The sequence below is a fragment of the Lolium rigidum genome, chromosome 1 (genome assembly GCF_022539505.1).
Source record: "Lolium rigidum isolate FL_2022 chromosome 1, APGP_CSIRO_Lrig_0.1, whole genome shotgun sequence".
In the NCBI taxonomy this organism is placed as follows: domain Eukaryota; kingdom Viridiplantae; phylum Streptophyta; class Magnoliopsida; order Poales; family Poaceae; genus Lolium; species Lolium rigidum.
In genome coordinates, this window is record NC_061508.1 from 298,703,559 (window position 1) to 298,718,056 (window position 14,498).

The window sequence follows — 14,498 nt, forward strand, 5'->3', positions numbered from 1 at the left end:
AAATGTAGATGAAATAGATTTCGAAAAACACCCCCGCGTCGCCTCACCCTGGGCGACACGGGGGGCGACTCCGCCGCCAGGCGCTCGAGCCTCTCTCCCCCTGCCCCCTCCTCCTCCGCCGCCGTCGGAGGACCTGCCGGGCGAAGCCCTAGCAGCGACGGCAGCGGCGGGGGCCTTCTCCTTCGCGTGGTGGTGGCGGTTGCTCCTTGATGGCGTGTATTTCACACGTTCGTTGGGCAACCCCAAGAGGAAGGTATGATGCGCACAGCAGCAAGTTTTCCCTCAGAAAGAAACCAAGGTTTATCGAACCAGGAGGAGCCAAGAAGCACGTTGAAGGTTGATGGCGGCGGGATGTAGTGCGGCGCAACACCAGAGATTCCGGCGCCAACGTGGAACCCGCACAACACAACCAAAGTACTTTGCCCCAACGAAACAGTGAGGTTGTCAATCTCACCGGCTTGCTGTAACAAAGGATTAACCGAATTGTGTGGAAGATGATTGTTTGCAGAGAAAACAGTAAAAACAAGTATTGCAGCAGATTTGTATTTCAATATTAAAGAATGGACCGGGGTCCACAGCTTCACTAGAGGTGTCTCTCCCATAAGATAAAAGCATGTTGGGTGAATAAATTACAGTCGGGCAATTGACAAATAGAGAGAGCATAACAATGCACATACATGGCATGATAAGTATAGTGAGATTTAATTGGGCATTACGACAAAGTACATAGACCGCCATCCAACTGCATCTATGCCTAAAAAGTCCACCTTCAGGTTATCGTCCGAACCCCTTCCAGTATTAAGTTGCAAAGCAACAGACAATTGTATTAAGTATGGTGCGTAATGTAATAAAAAACTACATCATCGGACATAGCGCCAATGTTTTATCCCTAGTGGCAACAAGACAAAGCACAACCTTAGAACTTTCTCGTCACCGTCCCGTGTGTCAATGCGCATGAACCCACTATCGAGCATAAATACTCCCTCTTGGAGTTAAAAGCAAAAACTTGGCCAGAGCCTCTACTAGTAACGGAGAGCATGCAAGATCATAAACAACACATATGTAATAACTTGATAATTAACATAACATGGTATTCTCTATCCATCGGATCCCGACAAACACAACATAGAGTATTACAGATAGATGATCTTGATCATGTTAGGCAGCTCACAAGATCCAACAATGAAGCACAATGAGGAGAAGACAACCATCTAGCTACTGCTATGAACCCATAGTCCAGGGGTGAACTACTCACTCATCACTCCGGAGGCGACCATGGCGGTGTAGAGTCCTCCGGGAGATGAATCCCCTCTCCGGCAGGGTGCCGGAGGAGATCTCCGTAATCCCCCGAGATGGGATCGGCGGCGGCGGCGTCTCGGTAAGGTTTTCCGTATCGTGGTTTTTCGCCTCAGGGGTTTCGCGATGGAGGCTTTAAGTAGGCGGAAGGGCAGAGTCGGGGGGCTAACGAGGGGCCCACACCACAGGGCGGCGCGGGCCCCTCCTTGGCCGCGCCGCCTTGTGGTTTGGCCACCTCGTGGCCCCACTTCGTATGCTCTTCGGTCTTCTGGAAGGTTCGTGGCAAAATAGGCCCCTGGGTCTTCGTTTCGTCCAATTCCGAGAATATTTTGTTACTAGGATTTCTGAAACCAAAAACAGCACAAAACGAGAACCGGCACTTCGGCATCTTGTTAATAGGTTAGTTCCAGAAAATGCACGAATATGACATAAAGTGTGCATAAAACATGTAGGTATCATCAATAATATGGCATAGAACATAAGAAATTATCGATACGTCGGAGACGTATCACTCCTCTCTGGCGGCGGTGGAGTGGTTTCCGGCGGCGTTCGGCAGCGAGGCGCTGTGGGGCTCGGCGTCGACCGCGCCATGGCGTCGATTGAGGTGGCGGCGCGACCTCCCTGCGTTGGGGGCGCCCCCGCTGCCATAGCAGAGCTCCTTCCCCGCCCAGCCCATCTGGGCTTGTGCGGGCCTGGATCTGGGCTATGGTGGTGGGCAAGTGCGGTGGCGCCTTCGGTGTCGGTTGCTGGGCACCGTGGTGGTGCCGGCGGCCGGCCAGGCGGCGGCGGGCTGGGATCCCCACCGCCTAGCTCCGTCTTCGGTGTTGGTGGGGCGATTGGCGGCACATCCTGCTCGGCTGATGGCCATGGCTCGCCTCTCGTCGGCGGTGTGGCCAAGGCGGCTCCTTTCTGCGCGTGTCCGATGGAGTTGGGGTCGATGGCAGGGCCGGGAGAAATCCTTGCATGGTGCTGACGACGGCGACGCCCGTGGGCGCCGTCACCTTCTTGGAGGCGTCGTCATGGCTCTGTCCGTGCTTCCCCTTCCCGACTACCAGGGGAAACCCTAGTTCCGGTCATCGGAACGGGCGGCGGCGGCGCAGCTGCGTCGTTCCCCTCCTTGGAGGCGTGGTCTAGGTGGTTCGTGGAGCTCTCGGTGCACCTGTTGGAGTCGTTGTCGGCCGCCGCCTAGAGCGGGAGCTTCTGGGGCGCTATGTACACCGTCGCTGGTTCTTCTTGGTCGTCGCCACCTGTGGTCTGGTTCATTCCCGCCGTTCTCTCGCCGACCCTTAGGCGCTTTTGGGTGGACGGTTGCGTTGGCTTGGGTCATCTTGGAGTTGGGGTCGACCTTATAGAGTTCCCTCTTCGGCTGTGACGCGGTCTAGAAGCTTCGTGCTTCGCCTCCTCGCCATTTTTGGCGGGGGACGATGCAAGGCGTGTCCTTTCCGGTTAGCTTGTGCGGGTTGTGTTGTTAGTCGTGTGGCGTTGTGTTTGTATCGTGGTGCCCTTTGGGCGTTGTACCGGCTGTCTTGGCCTCTTCTTCTATATGATTGATACACCTTCCAGGGTGTATTCTCGAAAAAAAAAATTTCCATTTGCAGTTCAGCCGTGTGATTCTGCAGGGTTTATCTTCTATCCGAATGTATGTAAAGCTAACAATTTTTTTTTTTGCATGTAAAGTTAACAAATGATGTTTACGCTACGAGGTCTCTCGCAGGAGGAGCAAACGCATGGTACAACAGATTATGAGCATCTCCAACAGGCGCTCTATCCCGCGCTGTATCCTAAAAGGCGACTGGTTTAGCGCGTGGGCGCAAAATGATGCTCCAACAGGTGCTGTAACCGGCGCTGTAAAATACAGCATGGGGCAGAAGCGCTATATATGTCGTGCACTATATCTACCGCGCCGGAAAGAGCGCGCTGTATAAGTCGCGCGCAGAAACAGCTACGGATTTTTACAGCTCCAAGGTTTAGAGTTTCTGTTGGAGGTGAATATGCCCTCGCGCGCAAAACATGGATGGAGCGTGCTGTAAAGTGATTTTACAGCGCCAAATTCTAGAGCCTCTCTGTTGGAGATTAGGTGTGGAAAATATCAAATAGCATCCCGTATGCTAACTTTCTTTCCTGAGACAGAAAAAGATGACACCACCCGTCCATGGGAGTTCAGATGGGGGCTAGCCAGCCGATGTTCATTGCCGTTTATGTGGGCCGCTGACCTGTTCATTGTCGTCAGACGGGGGCTAGCTTGGTGTGCTTTGTATGGGAACTAGATGATAGAGTGTGGATTTTGTACACCCAAGCATGAGTGTGGGTGTGTTCTCTGCCGTCCATCTGTACCTCGAGATCTGTGCAGAGTGGAGCTGGGCTGAACATTTTGTTCCGGGTGGGTATTTTTTCAGTCACATCAACTCTCCTTTTCCCCTGACTTTCAACCGTGTGACCCGGTGTCTGAGTGTGGACTGTGTTTTCTTGTCGGGGACGCAGTGCTGCTGTTGTCCAAAAAGTAATGTTGTGTCTGCTGTTGCTATTGCCGCGGGCAGAGAATCCTCTTTTCCCCGCGCCGGGCATCTTCTCCAGGTGCGGCGAGAGATCCGGCGTACCATCCAACTTCATCTGGCCGCCGAGAGGCATGCAGTAGAGCCATATACACCACGCCGCGGACGCGCAGGCACATGACACCGTCGTCGTCGCCACCGAGCCGTACGCCGTCGCCACCGAGCCGTCTAAATCGCGCCGCGGACGCGCAGGCACAATATGTCGTCGCCGTCCCAGCGAGCCGTCTAAATCGCACCGCCGACGTGCAGGCACGGTACGCCATCGCTGTGCGCCATCACCGTCGCCACCGACCGTTTCCCCCCTTTTCCTTTGTGTTTGCGTCCGTACTAACGGTGACGCGTCCAGAGTGCAGGCAATGTCCGCGCGGGCATCTCCAGAGCGGACGGTTCCCCATTGTTTGGAAGGGATGAATCGTCAAATTTCCTCTGCTGTACCCGAGTACATCGGCTCGCGGATACCTCCTCCCGGCGCTTCGCAAGGTGGCGAATCTAGCGTATCCGCCCGAGCCGGCACCAGCGACGTCGAGGAAGTAGGTGCTGCAGACACTGGCATCGACGATGTGGCCGGGGAAGAAGGGTAGAGCCACGAGCGGTGCGGCGGCGACGAACTGGGGTGCGGCATGGACGAGCTCCTGGCCCGAGATCTGGGCACTGGCATCGACGGTGCCGCTGCCCCATGTGCTACAAGCGTCGGCATCCAAGAGGGGACCGGATGACCGGTGGCGACGACGACGCCGGGATCGGGAATTTGAGTTCAAAAGCAAAAAATGTAAGATCGTACAGCCTCTAGCTTATGTCAATTCCAATTCATTGTAAGATTCACGTAGTGTAGCAAATTTCTAGGCAGAAATAATCAAAGGCTGGGCAAGGGTTTCACTCTGTACCATACATTGGGCTATCTGCTCTATATCGTAATGCATATTGTAGACAAATGCTGTGAAGACATGCTTCGATTTCCTGCCCAGTTTTCTGCCCAGTTTTGTGCGAAGACGGGCTTTTTTTTTTGCTTAGTAGGTGATGTTGCGTCGATGCATACACTCGTTAAGCTTTTGCGACCGTAATCTAAGTTGTCCGAGATGTGTGACAGTGGAGTCAGGGAAACTCATATTGAAGCAGATCGGCTGTGGGAAAAACTCAAGAGATGATCAGTCAAACATAGTTTGGAAAAATGGTATATGTTCTGTTCCATTCTGTCTATTAACTTGGGTTCCTATTGTGGTGCAGCCTACCTTGGTTTCATTGAAGTCGGGCAACCTTGTGGTCTGTTCCATTCTGTCTACTAACTTGGGCTTCTATTGCGGTGCAGCCATTTTGGGGTTTTGGGAACGTTTGGGTGAACAAGCTGAGAGTGGTCATTCAGTGTTAACTCCTGAGCAGAGGGCGTTCTTTGCTACTCCAGCAGATCCACAGGTGCCTGAGCCTGACGACAATTATGATGTGATTATCGTGAGAAGTCATTATGTGTTTGGACCTTCCCCGTTCTCTGGGGCTGTACCATGCCAGAGCCAGTCCTTCGCTTTGCCGACATCTTATGAAAATGCTAGATCAGACAGATACGGTGGAGGGTTTAAGGTGCGAAAAAGTGCCCCATGCAGCAAATTTGTTTTGCTCCTCACATTCTGGTAGTTTGTGACTGTTAACTGTTCTTCCCTCTACAACATTTTCCAGGATATGGTTCCGGAGTAATGTGCCCACGGTGCTCGCTCTCTCATGTTCAGGTATCTGTAGTGTGTTTTCCAGGGAGGGCAGGTACTCGGTTCCACTTTTGTCTGACAGTACAGGTGCTATCAGTATTGCACGTGATCCGGTCAAGCATGAGCTGACCAAGCATATCGGTGTTGATGCTTTTTACACACGTGCACAGGTACAGGATGATGTTGTTGCGGTTCATTATGTTCCTTCAGATTTGCAGTTAGGCGGATTTCTTTACGAAGGCACGAGACTCGAGCGCAGCATGATTTCTTACTCTCCAAACTCGGTGTTGTGGATCCACCATGAGTTTGAGGGGGGGGGGTGTTAGATGTATATATCTGTCTATTGTAGTTTCCCCATATGTTAGGGGCTTTCTGCATATGTGCACATGTACATGTACTATATATTGTGGCCTTTAGCCCCTGGTAATATATCAAGCATATTGCGCTAACACCATGGACTGCCTCCATGAAGCTCTCTTTGATTGCAAATATGAATGGATACAGGGCTGGAAGTGGATCGTCCCAACTGGCGCTACAACCATCCAATTGCGTTAGGCCGCCGCTGCTGTGATTAAGTATTTTGCATCCCAAGTTGTTCGGTTGTGAAATCAAAAACAATCCTAGAGCAGATAATTTATGTGATGCCCTTTCCCTCTCATTTTAGCTATAATTCTGGAGTGTACGCAATGCATTATGCTCTTCACTTCAATGGAGATGATGTGACCGACTTGTCGGTTGACGTGATAGCGTCCGTTTTACTGGTTGTTGAGAATTTTGTTCAGGCTACATGATCTGCAAGGTTTAACCGTATGCAATATTTTTATGGCTTAGGACGACCATGTGCTTGTGCGAGCGGACCAGTTTTACAAGCTGATGAGGAAGCGAGGGAACACTGGTGATTTCCCTGCTTTTATTCAATAGGCTGCAGCATGAGTTAGAGACTACCTAGTGTGCTTGTTATCTTTCAGCTCCAGAAGCTGATTTGCTCCAAATTTGGCTTGTAATTGAACTGCTAGATTCCTAAGATTAGAGCTGGACCATCCTCAGTATGGCTCTTTTGAATGTATTACGAGACTGGTGGTGTATCTAAGAAGACTATCATTACTTTGTTATGTATTTGCTTGCGAAAAAAATGTTGTGAGATGGGAGGTTTTCTCTTGGTTTGAAACATGGGAAGAAAATCTCTGCCGCTCTCCTTCTTCACCTAGAGTATTGTCTACAAGATGCAACAAGATGAAAATAACAAGTGGCCAGCGAAACTGCGAGAGAATGGTAATGTTCATCTCCGTAGAGAGGATTGAACTAATCATGCCCTGTGAAAAATGCTCCATACTAGACCGAACTCATATTTGGTGTACTTGTGATCTGTATGTTTAGGAGTCGTCCCATATTGTACTCACCTGGCAAAAACTCTCTGGGCACAGTGAACATCTATGGTACAATGTGGCTGTGGTCTACATAAAATTCTAAACCAAAACCTGAGTATTCAGCCCATTCTTGTAACAGAAAGGTGATTCCCCTTGAGCCCTCAACTCTGTCTCCCTTCTACTGAGAGCCTGGGCCTTCTGGTGAAGCTCTTCCTGTACGTGTTTTGTCTGAAGAAATCTTGTACGGCCGCCAGCTCCCGTGCGTGTTTCGCCTGAAGAAATCTTGTTCTGAACTTGACCATCTTCTCGACGTAATCGGCCACGAGATCAACCCATAACCATGTCTTGCAAGAGTATAGTTCCTGTGGCAATGACGGAAGTAAATGGACAGGGAAATTGCAACAACAGAAAGCAAGCACATAGAACAAAGATCGAAGAAACATGACAGAAAAAATAAGGGAAATTGCTTACATTTGTTTCTATTTCCCGGTAGATTTAGTAGTCTCGATGTGGATTCCTGGCGCTAAGTGAAGTTTTCTGGCTAAGCGAAATTTTGCAAGCGCATACCATGGTCGGCCTGCGCCGGCGCCGCCGCAACCACCACGGGTGCTGCATCGGATGGGCTGATGCGTCGTCGCTGCCGCCGCCGCATCCTCCACCGCTGCCGCTGCCGGCGCCGGACCGCATCCTCCACCGCCGCCGCATCCTCCGAAGCACTACCGCAACCGCTGCTGCCGCATCCTTCACCGCTGCCGCAGCGCCGCCGCCGCCGATCCGCCGGTGGTGCTGCTGCGCATGGTAGAGTGCGACATCTCCCTACTCCGGTTGACGAGTTGAGAGCCGTTGGTGGAGGAGAGTGGGGGATCGGGGAGGAGAGGCTACTGCCGGCCGTGTCTGGTGAGAAGGGAGAAGCAGGTCCAGATCGTGGAGTCAAAAAGCCGTGTCTGGTGGCTTTCGGCGTCTGTTCATGGGACCCCTTAATTTTAGAGAAAAGAGTGAAAAAGAGCAAAGCAATTTCTCCACCTAACAACTTGTCCGAATCTCAAAGCATCCAACGGCTCTGGTAACATCCACACCCATGCTTGGGTGTACAAATGTATTTCCGCTAGATGATACCCTGCAATGCGGAAGTATTGGTTACAGAATTTTGAAATAAATACCCTAAAATAACTTGTAGAGCTGGTACAAAAAATCAGGATTGCAGTTGAAATGCAATTATCTTAAAATAAATACCCTAAAATAATTTGGAGAGCTGGTACAAATAAATACCCTAAAATAATCTGTAGCAGACAGATGGGAAGATGGGGCGGAGAGGTACGCCGACGGCACAGCAGGCACGCGTCACCACTTGGAGAAATCGGCTGCCGAAGCAATGCCGTCGGTTTTGGATTGAGCTTCAGTGATTTTGCCAGCCCACAAAGTCAGTGACTTTGTGTCACTTACAAGTGGGGCCATGCTTGGCCCCACTTGTAAGTGACACAAAGTCAGTGACTTTGTGGGCTCACTGAAGCTCAATCCGTTGGTTTTACCGTCCGCACAGCTCCCAAAGCTGCACCGATGGGCCTACTGCACCGAAGGTCGCGCCGTCGCTCTTCGTCGTCGCTGGGAAGCTTCCTAAAGGTACATTCGGTCTTTATCATCAGCACAACTGCCAGCGTCGACGCCTGCTGCCGCTACGCTAACGGTTTAGAGCAATTCCAATAGAGTTAAATACACCCGCCGTCCAACAAGTTGGCATGGATGTGCATTTTCATCCTATTACTTGCAGAATGGGGTACGGTCATTCTAAACCTTGTCATGCGGACTGATTTGACACCCATCCACACATTTGGTATGCCACGTCCACTAATGACACAGGCATGGGTTAGTTATTTTTACATAAACCCCCTATCTTTCGTATAGTTTGCAATATTTGGTCCCCTGCTGTATTCCATTCCCCAATTTCACGTGAAATCCCTAACCTCTTCCTGTGACGAAGGCCAGCGAGAGCGAGCAATCTCCGGCGTTGGCGCGGAGAGAGCGAGCGGCGGCGGGCCGGCGAGAGCGAGCAGCAGCGGCGGCGCGACGAGAGCGAGCAGCAATGGCGGCGCGGCGAGAGCGAGCAGCAGCGGCGGCGCGGCGAGAGCGAGCAGCTGCGGCGGCGCGACGAGAGCGAGCAGCTGCGGCGGCGCGGCGACAGCGAGCAGCGACGGCATGGCCTCAATGCAGGAGCTGGGCAAGGCGAGGATGGGTGAGCAGGATGGAGCCGTTGGATGCCCCAACAACTATCTGTATTCATCTTCTCATGTGCTTATCTGTTTGCTCTGCTCGTTTGACAGTGGTTCCTTTTTCACTTGGTTTAGGCGAAATTGGAGAAGATTGGTAAGATGCAGTGGCACCCAAAATTGGAAGAAGAGGAGTATGGCTCCATCTTCTGAAGCTTTTCAAGTTGAGAATATTCTTGCAGCTGAAGCGCAACTGTTGCAAGCTCGAATTTCAGATAAGTTAAGAGAAGAGAAGAAGTGATAGGTTGCACAGGATTGAGATGAGGTGGAGGGACAAAAATGAATTAGGCTTAGTCATTGCAGTAGTTATCTGTGCAATGTTGTATGTGGTAGTGGACTTGACAGCAAGGGGATTTGTATGAATATTTTCGTGTGCAAAGACTGTCACTGCAATAATATAATGTAATATTTCAGCCTAATGAATCTTTGCCGTGCAACAAATATATTGACGTGTCATTCGATTTGGAAGTCAGTGCATGCATAATTCTGTGTGTAATAGATGAAAGAACAAATAATGGAATGATCCCAGTAATATGACAAGTCAATTCTAGTAAAATGACAAGCCTGTAACATGTCTCAATATGTTCCAGTAAACAAAAGATGAAATAGTTCTAGCAAACAATAGTAATTGGCATCACTATCCAGCAAATTGGCAGTACTCACTGTAACTGGTGCATTCAAATGGACAACATGGTGTCGTTGGTGCACTCTGAGTAACTGGAACTTCATCTACATCAACTGAAAAATTGAGATCTGGAATAGGCCCACTTCTGGTGCTTGGATTTGCTTCATCATTATCTCCAGCTATTCTTCCTCTTTTTCTGTATGTTGTTCTTCCACTCGATTGAACTTTCTGTGTAGTTCTTGCTCTTCCTGTAGCATCCCCTTGCACATGCCCTATGCCTCTTCCCCTTCTTGAAGATCGCCCCCTGCTATTAGTACTTATGTTTGCTCTTCCTCTTTTGCCCCTTAATGTAGCAGTTGTGACCCTATGCCTAGGTGGTGGTATGGTAGCTCTTGCAGCCGCAACAAAGGAGCTCTCTTGAGGCAGAGGACCATTGACCCTTCTAGTAGTCACATTACCTCTTCCCTGAAAATTAATAACACAATTATAGCACCTACAAACTACTGACTCAAATAGGGAAAAGCAAACATATGGAATTACCTCCTGTCCCATTTTATACACCATGGATTCTTGTACATGTGTAGGATCAAATCTTGGGTCTGTACTCTGTGAAATGATATGCTGCAGAATACATAAAAAATAAGAGTTGTTTCATTTTACAAGAAATGCATCTATCATCAAATGGAGCTCCAAAATGTGCCTATACCTGCAGTATAGTTGGATCATCAACTTCTGCTTCCTCGGCTGCCTGAACAAGTTCCTGCTCATCCAGTTGCACAGACTCAATATATTTGTAGTGCCCTTTCTTGTTGTGATTTGCTTTTCCACAAATTGAGCAATGCATTGTCAGTCCCGCTTTTGTAATATAAGTGGCACCATTCTTCTGCTTCTCCTCAGGTGCCTTCTTCCTGTTCCTCTTTGACCTTCCCATAATTTTTGTGTACAAGGGAGGCAACACATGCACACCATTAACTTTGTCCCAAAATGCTCTGCCTCTGAGTGGATTAATGTTGTAGCCATAAGCTTCATGGTATGTTTCAATGCTGTAGCAAGAATGTACCATTGACTCTGGAGGAATTCTATCTTCTCTACAACATGCAATAGCATGGTGGCATGGAATTCCGGATAGTTGCCATCTCTTGCAAGTGCATGATCTGCTAGGGAAATCCACAACAAATTCCTTCTCGAACTCACCTGAACTAACATGGAATAGTCCATCTGTAGCTCTCGTGACAAAAGCTCCAACACTCCATTCCGTGAACTTATCTAGTTTCTTCATTATTTTAGGGCAGATTGTGCCAGGCCATTTTGCTGCCTCATTATTCTTTGTCTCAATCCTCTGCATCATCTTGTATAGGATTGTTAGCAACATGGATAAGATAGGCATCTCCCTTGCCTCCAAGATGTAGCTGTTGAGAAATTAGAGAATTGTACATGTGAGAAATCAGAGAATTGGGCAAGTGAGAAAAGAGAATAATCAGATAATTTCACAAGTTAGAAGTCAGAGAATTGTACCTATTGAATACTTCGCTGTGATTATTTAGGAGTAGATCACACTTTGGAAAATCAGAGAAAAATGCATTTATCCATGTGTTTGGTACAAGTTGCGCCACCCACTCATATGCTTCTGGACTGTCTGCTTGCAATTTATCAAGTGCATGCTGCCACCTAGGTAGATTTGTTGACCTTGCTATAGTCCAAAGCTCATTTTTTTTAATACTTCTCCTCTATGACCTGCTCTTTGGAAGTTCTGATACAAATGGCTTACACAAAACCTATGTTCTGCATCAGGCCACACTTTCTGGACAACATTAATTAGTCCCTGAAATTATTAGCAAGAAAGTGACTAAATTGCATATGCAAGAACATTTAGCTAGAAAGTGACTAAATTGTAAATTGCATACCTTTTGCTTGTCACTCATTATAGTGTATGGAGATGTGTTAGTAATGTTGAGATCGTCTCTTAGAGTGGTCATAAACCATTCCCAAGAACTTGTACACTCAACCTCCACTAAACCCATTGCAATGGGAAATATACAGTCATTAGGATCTATTCCCACAACTGATAGTAATATGCCTTTGTACTTTGTTTTTATGTGACAACCGTCCACACAAATTAGTGGCCTGCACCCTCTCAAGAACCCTCTCTTGCATGCATCAAAAGACCAATATAGTGTTGCCAAGTGCTCTTTAGCTTCCTCATCTCCTACACCTTGTACCCTATTAGTTGTCAGGAAGAATTTGCTTCCAGGATTTGATTTCCTCAATTCTTGTCCAAAATCCAGCAATAGAGAGAATTGGACATCTTCATCTCCATTAATTATGCTCAAAGCTTCTCTCCTTGCCCTGCTCAACTTCCACCTATTTGGACACATGTTAAACTGTCTCTGAACTTTCGCTGCAAAGGTCTTCAAAGAATTTTTTTGATTATCTCTAATCTCATCTAAGAACCTCTCAATCAAGAATGGTGAAGTAAGTGCCTTCAAGTCCCAGGAACCACGACATGTGTGCTTCCCTGTATACAATTTCTTAATTGTAAATCCCTCTGTCCTACTGTCTTTGGTTGCTCTTAGGAACCAAGGGCAGCCTGGCTTGCAAACAGCAGTAATTCTGGTCCTATCATTTTTCAGTTTGTTTACTTTGACTTTATTCTTAACACTATATGCATTTAGGGCTTTTCTCAACTCCTCCACACAACTAAAATTCATACCAGCTTTGAGGATAGGATTTTGCATGTCAATTTTTGGATTGAATTCCTTGAATTTATTCTTCAAATGTTGCTCTTCTTCCAGTCTCAAATTCAGGGTAGTGTCTTGTAAAGCATCATCATCTTCTAATTCGAACACACTGTCCGGTTCATTGTGATCATCCACCTCTCTATCAACATTATCAGCAAACAAGTCATCATCTCCATCTTCGACATCAAAATCACTATCAGCAAACTGCAATCAGTATCACTATCGCTGTCATTGTCTACATCCTCTGCATAATCAACTCCTCCTCTTGTTCCCTCTGCATGTACAGTAGATGGTGGTACTGATGGTGGTATCAGTAAACTGCTACTGATGCCTTCACCCGCTGGAACTTTAATGGGTTTTGTGTTTTTCCGTCCTCCATTGACTAGCACATCGTACCTTATTGTCTTCAATAAATTTGTGTGATCAACCATTATGGACAGTGTTTTCTCCACCTTGGCGGCTTCAATCATATCAACAATGTCCTTATCTGTTTCAATGCACTGCAATCCATCCATTAGATCCATTCCAGGCTTTAACCAATATACATGGAGCCTCCCATCCATATCATGTCCTAGCTTACTCAAAAAATCTTGAATCCACAAAATCGAGAACGTATCACGACTGCAATCATAAAAAAAATCAACCGATCCAGACATATAACACAAATTTTCGCCCAGGCCACCAAAAAATCCGTATGGTCAATCATCAGTGTAAACAAGTCAACATTACCCCCTGGAATTCAAAAACATGTACACATAAATGAATGTTGCTGAGTCTATGTCACATACAGATAATATGCCTTTGTACTAATTACAAATAATATGCTTGTGTACTAACTATAAAGTTCACATAATTATATTGCAGAGATCGAATTACAGTGTACATCCATACTCAAATAACATTCTGTAAGCTCAAATTACAGAGAACAAAGGCTTAAATAAATAGGACACCAATGACAGTTAACTGCAAGAATGAGAAATAGTTTCAGTCTAGAGTAAACTTGCAGTAGTAGAAAGTTCAGAGAAACATGATACTTTTAAATTGGATTCAATTGAGTGTAAAACATATTTTCGAACTGCAATACTTCTATACTGGTGCAAATTAGTGAATCACTACGTAAAATAACTAACTTTTTCACCTACTTCATCATATGAGCGGAAATTAAGTAACTTCTCCACGAACATGTCATAATCTGCTCAGAGTTAGGCCAGCTTAACTGTTGCAGACTGCAAGAACACCCTACAACTACATAATCGATCGCGATTCCTTCACAGAACTGGATCTAATCGTCGTTGATCAGACGCGCGGAAGAACCGAGGCGAAACTAACAGAATAGGAGAGGAAATCGGAGAGGGAAAAGGGTTACCGTATTCCGGTGGGTCTTCGAACAAAGCCCGGAACCGCGGCTCCGGCGGCATCTCGTCTGAATCGAAGCCACGATCGACGTCGACGATCGCCGCCTCGAGCTAGTGCGGCTGTCTTCGCGGAGGCGGAGGCGGAAACGCGCAACTGCTGTCCAGGCCACGAACAGGGTCCTCCAAGTAATAAAAGCAGAGGCGTATGCTTTGGGGACTAAGCCATGCGACGCCAAAACTTTTCCAGGGACTTACCTGCAAAATTATATCCCAGTCAGCGCCAGGATGGCTACCACGTGCCAGTTTCGGACTGATTGGGTCTCATTTACACAATTAGACAAGGTTTAGGACGACCGGGCCCCATTCTGCAAGTAATAGGATGAAAATGCACATCCATGCAATTTCCGACAGCTAGACGACACTTCGTGTGATTCGAACCAGCGATCTCATGCACCGAGCGCGAGATTGACTAAGAAGAGCTAACCATACGAGACAATGACACTTCCTGACAGAAATAGAGACAGAAATATTTTGTACTACTTAATATACATGTTATAAAGGTAAAAATATAAACTATTTTTTGCGAATTAAAAATTAAACTCGGGCC